This window comes from Hyla sarda, chromosome 10 (assembly GCF_029499605.1).
Source record: "Hyla sarda isolate aHylSar1 chromosome 10, aHylSar1.hap1, whole genome shotgun sequence".
NCBI classification, from domain to species: Eukaryota; Metazoa; Chordata; class Amphibia; order Anura; family Hylidae; genus Hyla; species Hyla sarda.
The window spans coordinates 2,240,383-2,259,061 of NC_079198.1; the positions used below are offsets into that span (position 1 = coordinate 2,240,383).

At 50.8% G+C, this 18,679-nt stretch overlaps 1 long non-coding RNA gene across 3 annotated transcripts in view; it reads right to left on the reverse strand.

Annotated features, from left to right (window-relative positions):
* LOC130294462 (uncharacterized) overlaps positions 1–18,158 on the reverse strand; it is a 42,771-nt gene extending 24,613 nt beyond the window's left edge. Inside the window, exons 1-3 of one of the 3 annotated variants that reach the window (XR_008848507.1) lie at positions 17,821–18,158; positions 5,044–5,249; positions 4,541–4,643 (exon numbers count right to left, since the gene is read on the reverse strand). This is a non-coding gene — a long non-coding RNA (uncharacterized LOC130294462). Of the gene's footprint in view, positions 1–4,499; positions 4,644–5,043; positions 5,250–17,820 lie in introns of those variants that run through there. The other 2 variants (XR_008848506.1, XR_008848505.1) reach the window with 2 other exon arrangements.
* Positions 18,159–18,679: the final 521 nt, after the last annotated feature.

Genomic DNA, 18,679 nt, shown 5'->3' on the forward strand with positions numbered 1-18,679 from the left:
TTAAACGTTCAGCCTCGTGGTGTTTATAAACATAAATCCTCTTACAATTCGGCCCTCGGCGCTCGCGTTATACCAGCCTCATGTATCTAAACTAAATTGCCGTAGATTATTTCCTCAAATCTTTATTTCCACACATTTCCTTCCTGCCGTCACTTGGCGACATGAAGAGCTTGTAGAAAAGCGAAGATTGCGAGGACGTCCTGTATTATCATATAAAGAAGATGAAGTGTAATCCTCCTAGAGAACAGGCGCTATACTGGCTACATATTCATCTTATCCTGCAGATTATTACAACCCTGCAGAACATCGCTCCATCCTGTCTGCTTCCTGACAGATATAGCGAAAAAAGGGGGGGGGGGGGGGGACTAGAGTCCTTAGGACAAATTCTGGCCCTGCCCATCCCAACAATTAAAGGGTATATTTAAAAATGGAAAGAAAAAAACACATATTAACAATCGCTGAGACAATTTTCTATGCAGGATACATCCCGCCATATTGTTCATGACCAAATCGAGAATATTGAGAACAATGTTACCAATAAAACCAGTAAGGCCATGTTCACACTGGGGCACTAGGACCGCTCGGAAATGTGCCTTATAGCCTAATAGTGCCCCATAAAGTTATTAGGCACCTCTGTCCCCCCCAATATAGTAGGCTCCTCTGTGACCTCACATAATATTAGGCCCCCATTTAGTATTAGACCACCTCTATGCCCCCATGTAGTTGTGAACCCCCCTATGCCCATTTAGAATATTATTCCCCTTCTGTGCCCAATATAGTAGTTAAACCCCTCTCTGCCCTCACACTGCCCCCATATAGTATTAGACCTCCTCTATGCCCCCATGTAGTTGTGAACCCCCCTATGCCCATTTAGAATATTATTCCCCTTCTGTGCCCCAATAGAGTATTAGTCCCCTTCTGTGCCCCAATAGAGTATTAGTCCCCTTCTGTGCCCCAATAGAGTATTAGTCCCCTTCTGTGCCCCAATAGAGTATTAGTCCCCTTGTGTTTCCCATATAGTAGTTAAGCCCCTCTCTGCCCTCATAGAGTAGTAGGCCCCTCACACTGCCCCCATATAGTATTGAACCTCCTCTATGCCCCCATGTAGTTGTGAACCCCCTGTGCCCATTTAGAATATTAGTCCCCTTCTGTGCCCCAACAGAGTATTAGTCCCCTTCTGTGCCCCATATAGTAGTTAAAGGGGTACTCCCCTGGAAATTTTTATTTTTATTTTTTTAAATCAACTGGTGCCCGAAAGTTAAACAGATTTGCAAATAACTTCTGTTTAAAAATCTTAATCCTTCCAGTACTTATCAGCTTCTATTTGCTCCACAGGAAGTTATTTTCTTTTTGAATTTCCTTTCTGTCTGACCAGAGTGCTCTCTGCTGACATCTCTGTTCATATCAGGAACTGTCTGGAAAAGGAGAGGTTTGCTATGGGGATTTGCTCCTACTCTGGACAATTCCTAAAATGAACAGAGATGTCAGTAGAGAGCACTAGGGAGCAAATAGAAGCTGATATGTACTGGAAGGATTAAGATTTTTAAATATAAGTAATTGGCAAATCTGTTTAACTTTCTGGCACCAGTTTAAAAAAAAAGTGTTTTTCCAGGGTAGTACCCCTTTAAGCCCCTCTCTGCTCTCATATAGTAGTAGGGCCCTCACACTGCCCCCATTTAGTATTAAACCCCCTGTATTACCCATAATAGTAGTAGGACCCCCCCCAAGCTCCGGCGTCCTGCTCCCCCTCTCTGAGTGACTCTCTTAGTCACATTTGTACCTTGTTAGACTCTCTTCAGACTGATTTCTATTTATCACGTCTTCATAGCAGATTTATCTAGAATCACTGTCTAAGGCAGTGTTTCCCAACCAGGGTGCCTCCAGGTGTTGCAAAACTACAACTCCCAGCAGCCTTCGGCTGTCCAGGCATGTTGGGAGTTGTAGTTTTGCAACATCTGGAGGCACCCTGGTTGGGAAACACTGGTCTAAGGTTAGTGAGATATACGTCAGTCACTGGACCTACTTCCGCCCTAGTCAGGTGGAGGATGGATAAAGCGCTTCACGTTACTTATGGCAACGATATACTAAAGCAGTGGATTCTCCATGGGCAACAACAAGAGATCGTCACTGTTATAGGGGGGCTGTGATAGGTGCACTGAGGGCGACACTGCAATGGAGGTGTCAAGGTGGACACCTACAGAATACACCATATCTCTGCACATGTTCTCTTTAGGTGGACACATATAGCTTTTACGTAACTGGATTTAAGGTCTGAACGGAGTAGAAAACCTTTACTTAAAGGGGTACTCCGGTGGAAAACTTTTTATTTTTTTAATCAACTGGTGCCAGAAAGTTAAACACATTTGTAAATTACTTCTATTAAAAAATCTTAATCCTTCCAGTACTTATTAGCTGTTGAATACTACAGAGCAGAGGCAGAGGTAAAAAAACGAAAAGGGCGCTCTCTGGTCCATAATAGGAGGAACGAAGGGGCCCAACTCGCCACCCCGTCTTGGGTTTCGTCGTGGTCCGCCGGGAGATTACAGCAGAGCAAAACTGAAAACCTCTGCGGGGAGAAGGGTGAGTAGGATCTTAGCAGTATGCAGCTCACTTCCCCTCTTCCGTATCATCAAAGGTACGGAAATGTGAATGTGAGTGGAGCGCTGCTGCTTGTAAAGAACAGGACTCGGAAGTGAGTGCGTCCTGTAGGTGTTTGCTGTGCATAGGCGGCGAGTCGCCGCCTATGCACAGCAAACACCTACAGGACGCACTCACTTGATCTCTGTGGACCTGAGGAAGGCGCTTGTTAGCGCCAAAACACGTTGTCCTATCATTTTCTATTCAATAAATCCTTTTGTCCTGTGCAACCGCAGCTTCCGAGTCCTGTTCTTTACAAGCAGCAGCACTCCACTCCAAATCCCCTGTTTTTCCTGTCTACTTCGAATACTACAGAGGAAATTCTTTCCTTTTTGGAACACAGAGCTCTCTGCTGACATCATAACTACAGTGCTCTCTGCTGACATCTCTGTCCATTTTAAGAACTGTCCAGAGTAGGAGAAAATCCTCATAGAAAACATATGCTGCTCTGGACAGTTCCTAAAATGGACAGAGGTGTCAGCAGAGAGCACTGTGTTCCAAAAAGAAAAGAATTCCCTCCGTAGTATTCAGCAGCTAATAAGTACTGGAAGGATTAAGATTTTTTAATAGAAGCAATTTACAAATCTGTTTAACTTTCTGGCACCAGTTGATTTAAAAAAAAAATAAAAATAAATAAAAAGTTTTCCACCGGAGTACCACTTTAATTTTTTCTCTTCTGGGATTTAATGAAGTTTTTGGCAGGACATTTATGGAGAAAACACAAACCCCACAAGCCACATAAACACGTGTGTGTCCCATGTCCTGATCTGTGTGATCCTGATGTGTGGCCCCCGATGGAGTCCAGGAGCCGGTAATATGGCGTCTGCTGGAGAGAATCCTGAGGGGGACGGTAAATAATAATTTAATGTTACAGAATTCATTCCTATAGAGTTACACGTCTTCACTCTGAAACCTACAACCTGGACGCCTCTAATTCAAGGGAACGGGAATAAGTCACATGTGACACGTATTTAGGAGGCGCGCACGGATCTGGAGCGAATTAAAGTGCAGAAGATAAATCACTGTCAATGGAAGAACATGTAACTGTCTGAGAAATATTACAAGACGACATAAGAGCCGCACGGGGAGCAACTAACATGAATGATCGGGGGCGAAGGATCAGGCAGAACGGCGAAAATACAACCTGCTTTATCTGATGACAGAAGACGCGTCACAGAAGATGATAAACATGGTGGCGCCATTTCAATAGTCAGAGCGAAGATCTCACTGGAAGAAAATTACCCCAGATCTGCCAAGTTTCCTCCCAATATTGCTTAAAGGGGTACTCCACTGGAAAACTTTTTTTTTTTTTCTAAATCAACTGGTGCAAGAAAGTTAAACAGATTTGTAAATTACTTACTTACTATTTAAAAATCTTAATCCTTCCAGTACTTATCAGCTGCTATATGCTCCACAGAAAATTATTTTCTTTTTGAATTTCCTTTCTGTCTGACCACAGTGCTCTCTGCTGACACCTCTGTCCATTTTAGGAACTGTCTGGAGCAGGATTTGCTTGTACTCTGGACAGTTCCGAAAATGAGCAGAGATGTCAGCAGAGAGCACTGTGGTCAGAAAGAAAGGAAATTCATAAACAAAAGAACTTCCTGTGGGGCAAAAAGAAGCTGATAAGTACTGGAAGGATTAAGATTTTTAAATAGAATTTACAAATCTGTTTAACTTTCTGAAACCAGTTGATTTAAAAAAAAAATTTAAATCCAGGGAATTGGGGAGTAATGGGGTTTGAGGTGGAGGCAGGTGCAGATTTACATGGTAATAAAACCTGAAAATGTGGATAATCTGACCAGAGTGCTCTCTGCTGACACCTCTGTCCGTGTCAGGAACTGTCAGGAGCAGCAGAGGGCTGCACAAATAATGCAGCAATTGTGTATGCTCATGGCCAAACCTTGTCATCGGCTCTTTACATATTGTTGACTTTTCCTTTTCTTCTCTGTCCAGCCCAGACTGTCATGAGGACTTCTCCCCGCCAAGACGTGACTCCACAGAATCTGAAAGACAAAACATTTTAGGCATCGTTCTCCAGCACCATCCCCACTTCTATACAAACTCCCCATTTCCCACACAGTATTAGTCCCCTTATATAGTAGTTAGGCCCCACACTGCACCTATATAGTACAAGGCCCCTATACTGCCCCTCTGTGCCCACCATATTGTAGAAGTCGCTCCCCTTTGTGAACCCTTTCTAGTAGTAGACCCCTCACAATGCCCCCATACTGCAGGGCAGTGGTCTTCAACCTGCGGACCTCCAGATGTTGCAAAACTACAACTCCCTGCATGCCCGGACAGCCGTTGGCTGTCTGGCATGCTCGGAATTGTAGTTTTGCAACATCTGGAGGTCCGCAGGTTGGAGACCACTGCTGTAGGGCCTATAAAAAAAAACACACTCACCCGCCTCTCCCTTGTTCCCTGTTGGCTCCTGGTCCCCGCTGTAGTCAATCAGGCGCAGTCGACAGCAGTGCTTTACCAGGGATCAGGAACTCCTGTCCCTAATACGCAGACAGACCCCCTCTTCCCGTCAGGCCCTATACAGCGGTGTTTCCTGCCTCTATGGTGCATTTGGGCGTCACATCAACGTAGCCTCAAACTGATGACTCCTATAATAAATGGAGAACAATCTGGTAATATTTCCCATGATGCACCAGTCGCTGTCCTGGTTGGAGCTAAGGCTGCTTTCATACTATGAAAAGTGCCCGTTATAAAATAGCGGGCGATCGCGGGGTTAAACGGCCATTAGAAAATCCCTAAAGGACGTTAGAAAATCCCATTATAGTCTATGGGATTTTTCTAATAGCCGTTTTTTAACCCGTTATCGCCTGTTATTAATAACGGACGTTATTTTGTATATGCACAATTTCTTCTGTTCAATCGCCGGTCACAAAATAACATCCGTTATTAATAACAGGCGATAATGGGTTAAAACGGCTATTAGAAAAATCCCATAGACTATAATGGGATTTTCTAACGTCCTTTAGGGATTTTCTGATGGCCGTTTAACCCCGCGATCGCCCGCTATTTTATAACGGCTACTTTTCATAGTGTGAATGCAGCCTTAGATGTCACATATGATAAGCGTCTTATGATGTAAGAACGAAGCCCCTCTGTCCTAATGTTACCCTCGGGGAGACACTTCTGCTCACGTTTCTTCTGAGGATTTTTACCTCCTCTCCGGTGCGTGGGAACGTGCTCCACGCTTCATTATATTTGTAGTAGTCGTGTTATCGGGCCCCGCAGAGAAGTGATGTCACAGCCACCAGCCACCGTCACTGACCCACTAAGCGGTAGACAGCGCAGATTGATAACCCTCAGGGTGTCACGGACACCGGGCCCAGTACATCTCCAGTGAAATCTCCCAACAGCTGAAGAGTTTAATCTCAATGTGTGATGTCACCGCACGCTGCGACGGCTCCGCACACCTGCCCCACTATATCTTCCTGACAGACCACTGCTTAGTAAGATGTATAGGGGCCCATCATAGCAGCGCACAGTATCACCATGTCACAAGTATATAGGCACAACCCCCCCCCCACCCCAAAAGAAAGTGGTCTAACCCTTGTAATACCCCCCCCACCTCAAAAGAAAGTGGTCTAACCCTTGTAATACCCCCCCCACCTCAAAAGAAAGTGGTCCAACCCTTGTCATAACCCCCCACCTCAGAAGAAAATGGTCTAACCCTTGTAATACCCCCCACCTCAAAAGAAAGTGGTCCAACCCTTGTAATACCCCTCGCACCTCAAAAGAAAATGGTCCAACCCTTGTAATACCCCCCCACCTCAATAGAAAGTGGTCCAACCCTTGTAATACCCCCTCACCTCAAAAGAAAATGGTCTAACCCTAGTAATACCCCCCCCCACCTCAATAGAAAGTGGTCCACCCCTTGTAATACCCCCTCACCTCAAAAGAAAGTGGTCCAACCCTTGTAATACCCCCACCTCAAAAGAAAGTGGTCCAACCCTTGTTATACTCCCCCACCTTAAGAGAAAGTGGTCCAACCCTTGTAATACCCCCCCACCTCAAAAGAAAGTGGTCAAACCCTTGTAATATCCCCCTCACTTCAAAAGAAAGTGGTCCAACCCTTGTAATACTCCCCCACCTCAAAAGAAAGTGGTCCAACCCTTGTAATACCCCCCCCCCACCTCAAAAGAAAGTGGTCTAACCCTTGTAATACCCCCCCACCTTAAAAGAAAGTGGTCCAACCCTTGTAATACCCCCTCACCTCAAAAGAAAGTGGTCCAACCCTTGTAATACCCCCTCACCTCAAAAGAAAGTGGTCCAACCCTTGTAATACTCCCCCACCTTAATAGAAAGTGGTCCAACCCTTGTAATACCCCCCCACCTCAAAAGAAAGTGGTCTAACCCTTGTAATACCCCCCCCCCCACCTCAAAAGAAAGTGGTCCAACCCTTGTAATACCCCCCCACCTCAAAAGAAAGTGGTCCAACCCTTGTAATACCCCCCCACCTCAAAAGAAAGTGGTCCAACCCTTGTAATACCCCCCCACCTCAATAGAAAGTGGTCCAACCCTTGTAATACCCCCTCACCTCAAAAGAAAATGGTCTAACCCTAGTAATACCCCCCCCCACCTCAATAGAAAGTGGTCCACCCCTTGTAATACCCCCTCACCTCAAAAGAAAGTGGTCCAACCCTTGTAATACCCCCACCTCAAAAGAAAGTGGTCCAACCCTTGTTATACTCCCCCACCTTAAGAGAAAGTGGTCCAACCCTTGTAATACCCCCCCACCTCAAAAGAAAGTGGTCAAACCCTTGTAATATCCCCCTCACTTCAAAAGAAAGTGGTCCAACCCTTGTAATACTCCCCCACCTCAAAAGAAAGTGGTCCAACCCTTGTAATACCCCCCCCCCACCTCAAAAGAAAGTGGTCTAACCCTTGTAATACCCCCCCACCTTAAAAGAAAGTGGTCCAACCCTTGTAATACCCCCTCACCTCAAAAGAAAGTGGTCCAACCCTTGTAATACCCCCTCACCTCAAAAGAAAGTGGTCCAACCCTTGTAATACTCCCCCACCTTAATAGAAAGTGGTCCAACCCTTGTAATACCCCCCCACCTCAAAAGAAAGTGGTCTAACCCTTGTAATACCCCCCCCCCCACCTCAAAAGAAAGTGGTCCAACCCTTGTAATACCCCCCCACCTCAAAAGAAAGTGGTCCAACCCTTGTAATACCCCCCCACCTCAAAAGAAAGTGGTCCAACCCTTGTAATACCCCCCCACCTCAAAAGAAAGTGGTCTAACCCTTGTAATACCCCCCCCCCACCTCAAAAGAAAGTGGTCCAACCCTTGTAATACCCCCTCAGCTCAAAAGAAAGTGGTCCAACCCTTGTTATACTCCCCCACCTTAAGAGAAAGTGGTCCAACCCTTGTAATACCCCCCCACCTCAAAAGAAAGTGGTCAAACCCTTGTAATATCCCCCTCACTTCAAAAGAAAGTGGTCCAACCCTTGTAATACTCCCCCACCTCAAAAGAAAGTGGTCCAACCCTTGTAATACCCCCCCCCCCACCTCAAAAGAAAGTGGTCTAACCCTTGTAATACCCCCCCACCTTAAAAGAAAGTGGTCCAACCCTTGTAATACCCCCTCACCTCAAAAGAAAGTGGTCCAACCCTTGTAATACCCCCTCACCTCAAAAGAAAGTGGTCCAACCCTTGTAATACTCCCCCACCTTAATAGAAAGTGGTCCAACCCTTGTAATACCCCCCCACCTCAAAAGAAAGTGGTCAAACCCTTGTAATACCCCCTCACTTCAAAAGAAAGTGGTCCAACCCTTGTAATACCCCCCCACCTCAAAAGAAAGTGGTCCAACCCTTGTAATACCCCCCCACCTCAAAAGAAAGTGGCCGTTGGCTGTCCAGACATGCTGGGAGTTGTAGTTTTGCAACAGCTGGAGGTGCTCTGGTTGGGAAACACTGATATAGTATATGGTGCAACATTTCGGGAGTTGGAGGATTGGTTGGATAAATACCGGCCAGGTGGGAAGCCTATCAGAAATCATAGCAGAATCCAGGATTTAGGGCCCTATTACACGGGACAATCATTTCCCAATAGGCCCAGCAGTCAGCTGACCAACCAAACGTTCATTCATTGGCTGTATATAAATCGCTGTTTGGCGGCCACACTTTGACCGGTTTAATAGGGGATGTGAGCCGCACAAACAATACAGGGATCAATGAAGGAACAATACAGGGATCAATGAAGGAACAATACAGGGATCAATGAAGGAACAATACAGGGATCAATGAAGGAACAATACAGGGACCAATGAAGGAACAATACAGGGATCAATGAAGGAACAATACAGGGATCAATGAAGGAACAATACAGGGATCAATGAAGGAACAATACAGGGATCAATGAAGGAACAATACAGGGATCAATGAAGGAACAATACAGGGATCAATGAAGGAACAATACAGGGATCAATGAAGGAACAATACAGGGATCAATGAAAGAACAATACAGGGATCAATGAAGGAACAATAAAGGGATCAATGAAGGAACAATACAGGGATCAATGAAGGAACAATACAGGGATCAATGAAGGAACAATACAGGGATCAATGAAGGAACAATACAGGGATCAATGAAGGAACAATACAGGGATCAATGAAGGAACAATACAGGGATCAATGAGCGAACAATACAGGGATCAATGAGCGAACAATACAGGGATCAATGAGCGAACAATACAGGGATCAATGAGCGAACAATACAGGGATCAATGAGCGAACAATACAGGGATCAATGAGCGAACAATACAGGGATCAATGAGCGAACAATACAGGGATCAATGAAGGAACAATACAGGGATCAATGAAGGAACAATACAGGGATCAATGAAGGAACAATACAGGGATCAATGAAGGAACAATACAGGGATCAATGAAGGAACAATACAGGGATCAACGAAGGAACAATACAGTGATCAACGAAGGAACAATACAGGGATCAACGAAGGAACAATACAGGGATCAACGAAGGAACAATACAGGGATCAATGAAGGAACAATACAGGGATCAATGAAGGAACAATACAGGGATCAATGAAGGAACAATACAGGGATCAATGAACTAACAATACAGGGATCAATGAACTAACAATACAGGGATCAATGAACTAACAATACAGGGATCAATGAGCGAACAATACAGGGATCAATGAGCGAACAATACAGGGATCAATGAGCGAACAATACAGGGATCAATGAACTAACAATACAGGGATCAATGACGGAACAATACAGGGATCAATGACGGAACAATACAGGGATCAATGAGCGAACAATACAGTGATCAATGAAGGAACAATACAGGGATCAATGAAGGAACAATACAGGGATCAACGAAGGAACAATACAGGGATCAACGAAGGAACAATACAGGGATCAACGAAGGAACAATACAGGGATCAATGAGCGAACAATACAGGGATCAATGAAGGAACAATACAGGGATCAATGAAGGAACAATACAGGGATCAATGAAGGAACAATACAGGGATCAATGAAGGAACAATACAGGGATCAATGAAGGAACAATACAGGGATCAATGAAGGAACAATACAGGGATCAATGAAGGAACAATACAGGGATCAATGAAGGAACAATACAGGGATCAATGAAGGAACAATACAGGGATCAATGAAGGAACAATACAGGGATCAATGAAGGAACAATACAGGGATCAATGAAGGAACAATACAGGGATCAATGAAGGAACAATACAGGGATCAATGAAGGAACAATACAGGGATCAATGAACTAACAATACAGGGATCAATGAACTAACAATACAGGGATCAATGAAGGAACAATACAGGGATCAATGAAGGAACAATACAGGGATCAATGAACTAACAATACAGGGATCAATGAACTAACAATACAGGGATCAATGAACTAACAATACAGGGATCAATGAGCGAACAATACAGGGATCAATGAAGGAACAATACAGGGATCAATGAAGGAACAATACAGGGATCAATGAGCGAACAATACAGGGATCAATGAAGGAACAATACAGGGATCAATGAGCGAACAATACAGGGATCAATGAGCGAACAATACAGGGATCAATGAAGGAACAATACAGGGATCAATGAAGGAACAATACAGGGATCAATGAAGGAACAATACAGGGATCAATGAAGGAACAATACAGGGATCAATGAAGGAACAATACAGGGATCAATGAAGGAACAATACAGGGATCAATGAGCGAACAATACAGGGATCAATGAAGGAACAATACAGGGATCAATGAAGGAACAATACAGGGATCAATGAGCGAACAATACAGGGATCAATGAGCGAACAATACAGGGATCAATGAAGGAACAATACAGGGATCAATGAAGGAACAATACAGGGATCAATGAGCGAACAATACAGGGATCAATGAAGGAACAATACAGGGATCAATGAAGGAACAATACAGGGATCAATGAGAGAACAATACAGGGATCAATGAAGGAACAATACAGTGATCAATGAAGGAACAATACAGGGATCAATGAAGGAACAATACAGGGATCAATGAAGGAACAATACAGGGATCAATGAAGGAACAATACAGGGATCAATGAGCGAACAATACAGGGATCAATGAAGGAACAATACAGGGATCAATGAGCGAACAATACAGGGATCAATGAAGGAACAATACAGGGATCAATGAAGGAACAATACAGGGATCAATGAAGGAACAATACAGGGATCAATGAAGGAACAATACAGGGATCAATGAAGAAACAATACAGGGATCAATGAGCGAACAATACAGGGATCAATGAAGGAACAATACAGGGATCAATGAAGGAACAATACAGGGATCAATGAAGGAACAATACAGGGATCAATGAAGGAACAATACAGGGATCAATGAAGGAACAATACAGGGATCAATGAGCGAACAATACAGGGATCAATGAGCGAACAATACAGGGATCAATGAAGGAACAATACAGGGATCAATGAAGGAACAATACAGGGATCAATGAAGGAACAATACAGGGATCAATGAAGGAACAATACAGTCCCCACTGAGTTCTCTCCATTCCCCTCAGTTCTCTCCATTCCCCTCAGTTCTCTCCATTCCCCTCAGTTCTCTCCATTCCCCTCAGTTCTCTCCATTCCCCTCAGTTCCCTACAGTCCCTCAGTTCCCTCCAGTCCCCAGTTCTCTCCAGTCCCTCAGTTCCCTCCATTCCCTCAGTTCCCTCCAGTCCCCCCTCATTTCCCTCCAGTCCCCTCAGTTCTCTCCATTCCCCTCAGTTCTCTCCATTCCCCTCAGTTCTCTCCATTCCCCTCAGTTCTCTCCATTCCCCTCAGTTCTCTCCATTCCCCTCAGTTCTCTCCATTCCCCTCAGTTCTCTCCATTCCCCTCAGTTCTCTCCATTCCCCTCAGTTCCCTACAGTCCCTCAGTTCCCTCCAGTCCCCAGTTCTCTCCAGTCCCTCAGTTCCCTCCATTCCCTCAGTTCCCTCCAGTCCCCCCTCATTTCCCTCCAGTCCCCTCAGTTCCCTCCATTCCCTCAGTTCCCTCCAGTCCCTCAGTTCTCTCCATTCCCTCATTTCTCTCCATTCCCTCAGTTCTCTCCATTCCCTCATTTCTCTCCAGTCCCTCAGTTCTCTCCATTCCCCCTCAGTTCCCTCCAGTCCCCCCTCAGATCTCTCCAGTCCCCCCTCAGATCTCTCCAGTCCCCCCTCAGATCTCTCCAGTCCCCCCTCAGATCTCTCCAGTCCCCCTCAGTTCTCTCCAGTCCCCCCTCAGATCCCTCCAGTCCCCCTCAGTTCTCTCCAGTCCCCCCTCAGATCTCTCCAGTCCCCCCTCAGTTCTCTCCAGTCCCCCCTCAGTTCTCTCCAGTCCCCCCTCAGATCTCTCCAGTCCCCCCTCAGATCTCTCCAGTCCCCCCTCAGATCTCTCCAGTCCCCCCTCAGATCCCTCCAGTCCTCCCTCAGATCCCTCCAGTCCCCCCTCAGATCCCTCCAGTCCCCTCAGTGCCATGCCTTGACAAAACGTCACATGACGCGAAACTAAGCGCATGTTGGCGCTCTGTTCCACCTCGCTATTGTCCTGCTATGCTGCAATAAACCATTTTAATTGCATCAGAACACCGAGTGCCATGGATTCTTCTATTCTTTGGATCCCTCCAGTCCATCAGTTCTCTCCATTCCCCTCAGTTCTCTCCAGTCCCTCTATTCCCTCATTTCTCTCCAGTCCCCCTCAATTCCCTCCAGTTCTCTCCAGTCCCCCTCAGTTCTCTCCATTCCCCCTCAGTTCTCTCCATTCCCCTCAGTTCTCTCCATTCCCCTCAGTTCTCTCCAGCCCCCCTCAGTTCTCTCCAGTCCCCCCTCAGTTCTCTCCAGTCCCCCCTCAGTTCTCTCCAGTCCCCCCTCAGTTCTCTCCAGTCCCCCCTCAGTTCTCTCCAGTCCCCTCAGATCCCTCCATTCCCCTCAGTTCTCTCCAGTCCCTCTATTCCCTGTTCTCTCCAGTCCCCCTCATTTCTCTCCAATCCCCCCTCAGTTCCCTCCAGCCCCCCCTCAGTTCTCTCCAGTCTCCTTAGTTATCTCCAATCCCCCCTCAGTTCCCTCCAGTCCCCCCTCATTTCTCTCCAATCCCCCCTCATTTCTCTCCAGTCCCCTCAGTTCTCTCCAGTCCCTCTATTCCCTCAGTTCCCTCCAATCCCCCCTCAGTTCCCTCCAGTTCCCCCTCAGTTCCCTCCAGTTCCCCCTCACTCCTCTCCAGTCCCCCCTCACTCCTCTCCAGTCCCCCCTCACTCCTCTCCAGTCCCCCCTCACTCCTCTCCAGTCCCCCCTCACTCCTCTCCAGTCCCCCCCTCACTCCTCTCCAGTCCCCCCCTCACTCCTCTCCAGTCCCCCCTCACTCCTCTCCAGTCCCCCCTCACTCCTCTCCAGTCCCCCCCTCACTCCTCTCCAGTCCCCCCCTCACTCCTCTCCAGTCCCCCCCTCACTCCTCTCCAGTCCCCCCCTCACTCCTCTCCAGTCCCCCCCTCACTCCTCTCCAGTCCCCCCCTCACTCCTCTCCAGTCCCCCCCTCACTCCTCTCCAGTCCCCCCCTCACTCCTCTCCAGTCCCCCCTCACTCCTCTCCAGTCCCCCCTCACTCCTCTCCAGTCCCCCCTCACTCCTCTCCAGTCCCCCCCTCACTCCTCTCCAGTCCCCCCTCACTCCTCTCCAGTCCCCCCCTCACTCCTCTCCAGTCCCCCCCTCACTCCTCTCCAGTCCCCCCCTCACTCCTCTCCAGTCCCCCCTCACTCCTCTCCAGTCCCCCCTCACTCCTCTCCAGTCCCCCCTCACTCCTCTCCAGTCCCCCCTCACTCCTCTCCAGTCCCCCCTCACTCCTCTCCAGTCCCCCCTCACTCCTCTCCAGTCCCCCCTCACTCCTCTCCAGTCCCCCCTCACTCCTCTCCAGTCCCCCCTCATTTCCCTCCAGTCCCCTCACTCCTCTCCAGTCCCCCCTCATTTCCCTCCAGTCCCCTCACTCCTCTCCAGTCCCCTCACTCCTCTCCAGTCCCCCCTCACTCCTCTCCAGTCCCCCCTCATTTTCCTCCAGTCCCCCCTCATTTCCCTCCAGTCCCCCCTCATTTCCCTCCAGTCCCCCCTCATTTCCCTCCAGTCCCCCCTCACTCCTCTCCAGTCCCCCCTCATTTCTCCCCAGTCCCCCCTCACTCCTCTCCAGTCCCCTCACTTCTCTCCAGTCCCCCCTCAGTTCCCTCCAGTCCCCCCTCACTCCTCTCCAGTCCCCCCTCACTCCTCTCCAGTCCCCCCTCAGTTCCCTCCAGTCCCCCCTCAGTTCCCTCCAGTCCCCTCACTTCTCTCCAGTCCCCCCTCAGTTCCCTCCAGTCCCCCCTCAGTTCCCTCCAGTCCCCCCTCACTCCTCTCCAGTCCCCCCTCACTCCTCTCCAGTCCCCCCTCACTTCTCTCCAGTCCCCCCTCACTTCTCTCCAGTCCCCCCTCATTTCCCTCCAGTCCCCCCTCATTTCTCTCCAGTCCCCCCTCACTCCTCTCCAGTCCCCCCTCACTCCTCTCCAGTTCCTCCTCGCTCCTCTCCAGTTCCCTCCAGTCCCCCCCTCGCTCCTCTCCAGTCCCCCCCTCGCTCCTCTCCAGTCCCCCCAGTTCTCTCCAGTCCCCCCCTCACTCCTCTCCAGTTCCCTCCAGTCCCCCCTCATTTCTCTCCAGTCCCCCCTCACTCCTCTCCAGTCCCCCCTCACTCCTCTCCAGTCCCCCCTCACTCCTCTCCAGTCCCCCCTCACTCCTCTCCAGTCCCCCCTCACTCCTCTCCAGTCCCCCCTCACTCCTCTCCAGTCCCCCCTCACTCCTCTCCAGTCCCCCCTCACTCCTCTCCAGTCCCCCCTCAGTTCTCTCCAGTCCCCCCTCACTCCTCTCCAGTCCCCCCTCACTCCTCTCCAGTCCCCCCTCGCTCCTCTCCAGTTCTCTCCAGTCCCCCCTCACTCCTCTCCAGTCCCCCCTCACTCCTCTCCAGTCCCCCTCACTCCTCTCCAGTCCCCCTCATTCCTCTCCAGTCCCCCTCATTCCTCTCCAGTCCCCCCTCACTCCTCTCCAGTCCCCCCTCACTCCTCTCCAGTCCCCCCTCAGTTCTCTCCAGTCCCCCCTCACTCCTCTCCAGTCCCCCCTCACTCCTCTCCAGTCCCCCCTCATTTCCCTCCAGTCCCCTCACTCCTCTCCAGTCCCCCCTCATTTCCCTCCAGTCCCCTCACTCCTCTCCAGTCCCCTCACTCCTCTCCAGTCCCCCCTCACTCCTCTCCAGTCCCCCCTCATTTTCCTCCAGTCCCCCCTCATTTCCCTCCAGTCCCCCCTCATTTCCCTCCAGTCCCCCCTCATTTCCCTCCAGTCCCCCCTCACTCCTCTCCAGTCCCCCCTCATTTCTCCCCAGTCCCCCCTCACTCCTCTCCAGTCCCCTCACTTCTCTCCAGTCCCCCCTCAGTTCCCTCCAGTCCCCCCTCACTCCTCTCCAGTCCCCCCTCACTCCTCTCCAGTCCCCCCTCACTCCTCTCCAGTCCCCCCTCAGTTCCCTCCAGTCCCCCCTCAGTTCCCTCCAGTCCCCTCACTTCTCTCCAGTCCCCCCTCAGTTCCCTCCAGTCCCCCCTCAGTTCCCTCCAGTCCCCCCTCACTCCTCTCCAGTCCCCCCTCACTCCTCTCCAGTCCCCCCTCACTTCTCTCCAGTCCCCCCTCACTTCTCTCCAGTCCCCCCTCATTTCCCTCCAGTCCCCCCTCATTTCTCTCCAGTCCCCCCTCACTCCTCTCCAGTCCCCCCTCACTCCTCTCCAGTTCCTCCTCGCTCCTCTCCAGTTCCCTCCAGTCCCCCCCTCGCTCCTCTCCAGTCCCCCCCTCGCTCCTCTCCAGTCCCCCCAGTTCTCTCCAGTCCCCCCCTCACTCCTCTCCAGTTCCCTCCAGTCCCCCCTCATTTCTCTCCAGTCCCCCCTCACTCCTCTCCAGTCCCCCCTCACTCCTCTCCAGTCCCCCCTCACTCCTCTCCAGTCCCCCCTCACTCCTCTCCAGTCCCCCCTCACTCCTCTCCAGTCCCCCCTCACTCCTCTCCAGTCCCCCCTCACTCCTCTCCAGTCCCCCCTCACTCCTCTCCAGTCCCCCCTCAGTTCTCTCCAGTCCCCCCTCACTCCTCTCCAGTCCCCCCTCACTCCTCTCCAGTCCCCCCTCGCTCCTCTCCAGTTCTCTCCAGTCCCCCCTCACTCCTCTCCAGTCCCCCCTCACTCCTCTCCAGTCCCCCTCACTCCTCTCCAGTCCCCCTCATTCCTCTCCAGTCCCCCTCATTCCTCTCCAGTCCCCCCTCACTCCTCTCCAGTCCCCCCTCACTCCTCTCCAGTCCCCCCTCAGTTCTCTCCAGTCCCCCCTCAGTTCTCTCCAGTCCCCCCTCACTCCTCTCCAGTCCCCCCTCACTCCTCTCCAGTCCCCCCTCATTTCTCTCCAGTCCCCCCTCGCTCCTCTCCAGTTCTCTCCAGTCCCCCCTCACTCCTCTCCAGTCCCCCCTCACTCCTCTCCAGTCCCCCTCACTCCTCTCCAGTCCCCCCTCACTCCTCTCCAGTCCCCCTCACTCCTCTCCAGTCCCCCTCATTCCTCTCCAGTCCCCCTCATTCCTCTCCAGTCCCCCTCATTCCTCTCCAGTCCCCCCTCACTCCTCTCCAGTCCCCCCTCACTCCTCTCCAGTCCCCCCAGTTCTCTCCAGTCCCCCCTCACTCCTCTCCAGTCCCCCTCACTCCTCTCCAGTCCCCCCTCATTTCCCTCCAGTCCCCCCTCACTCCTCTCCAGTCCCCCTCACTCCTCTCCAGTCCCCCTCACTCCTCTCCAGTCCCCCCTCACTCCTCTCCAGTCCCCCCTCACTCCTCTCCAGTCCCCCTCACTCCTCTCCAGTCCCCCTCACTCCTCTCCAGTCCCCCCTCACTCCTCTCCAGTCCCCCTCACTCCTCTCCAGTCCCCCTCACTCCTCTCCAGTCCCCCCTCCTTTCCCTCCAGTCCCCCCTCACTCCTCTCCAGTCCCCCTCACTCCTCTCCAGTCCCCCCTCACTCCTCTCCAGTCCCCCCTCACTCCTCTCCAGTCCCCCCTCACTCCTCTCCAGTCCCCCCTCACTCCTCTCCAGTCCCCCCTCACTCCTCTCCAGTCCCCCTCACTCCTCTCCAGTCCCCCCTCACTCCTCTCCAGTCCCCCCTCACTCCTCTCCAGTCCCCCCTCACTCCTCTCCAGTCCCCCCTCACTCCTCTCCAGTCCCCCTCACTCCTCTCCAGTCCCCCCTCACTCCTCTCCAGTCCCCCCTCACTCCTCTCCAGTCCCCCCTCATTTCTCTCCAGTCCCCCTCACTCCTCTCCAGTCCCCCCTCACTCCTCTCCAGTCCCCCCTCACTCCTCTCCAGTCCCCCTCACTCCTCTCCAGTCCCCCCTCACTCCTCTCCAGTCCCCCCTCACTCCTCTCCAGTCCCCCCTCACTCCTCTCCAGTCCCCCCTCACTCCTCTCCAGTCCCCCCTCATTTCTCTCCAGTCCCCCCAGTTCTCTCCAGTCCCCCCTCATTTCCCTCCAGTCCCCCCTCAGTCCCCCCGGTCCCTGCAGTCGCCCCCACAGCTGATGTACAGTGTTAGCGCCGTCTTTATTTCTCATATGAAAATTACCGCCAAGAAGATACAAACACCGTCCGGGAGCCCAGAGGGGAATGTGACAGAATTTACAACAAAACCTCCACCAGCTGTGCTCCGTGATCAACAGGTCAGGAGGTCATGTGACGGTGTCTGGGCTCAATGATTGGTGGAGGGGCACAGGTGAGCGGGAAGTCACAGCGCTGGAGAATGCTGGGACTTGTAGTACATATCGGCACAGTCCCGCAGAACATCACATGACAGAAGGCTGATTCCATGGCGGACTCTGTGAGGGCGAAGAATGAAGCTGAGCCAGGAGGGCGCCTCCTAGTGGTTGGATCATGTTGTGTATGAGGAGTGAGGCCTCTGGGGACCCCACACACGGTCTAGAGAGCTGGTACTTGTAGTCCTCCAGGGGATGTGTCCCGGTGAGTCCCTGGAGACTTTCCTCATATATCGTGTATGTTCCCAAAACAAACCCCCATTTTACAGCCTATTGTATGTTTTAATTTAATTCTAATGAATTCCCAATAATCGCTCTGCGTCCGCTGTCTAAATATTTACAACGTTTTTATATTGTCGAGACTGTAAAGATAAGTCCCCGGGATTATTACACGCTGCTCACGTGACCGGCGGCGCCCATGTTTTTTGCACATATTTTATGTATTGTGGAAATAGAACAGCCAAAAAGTGTCCCAAACGCGTACACACGATATAACCTGCATGGGAACGTAGCCTAGTCCGAGGACAGGGCTATCCCCCACGGGGCCCGAGGACGGGGCTATCCCCCACGGGGCCCGAGGACGGGGCTATCCCCCACGGGGCCCGAGGACGGGGCTATCCCCCACGGGGCCCGAGGACGGGGCTATCCCCCACGGGGCCCGAGGACGGGGCT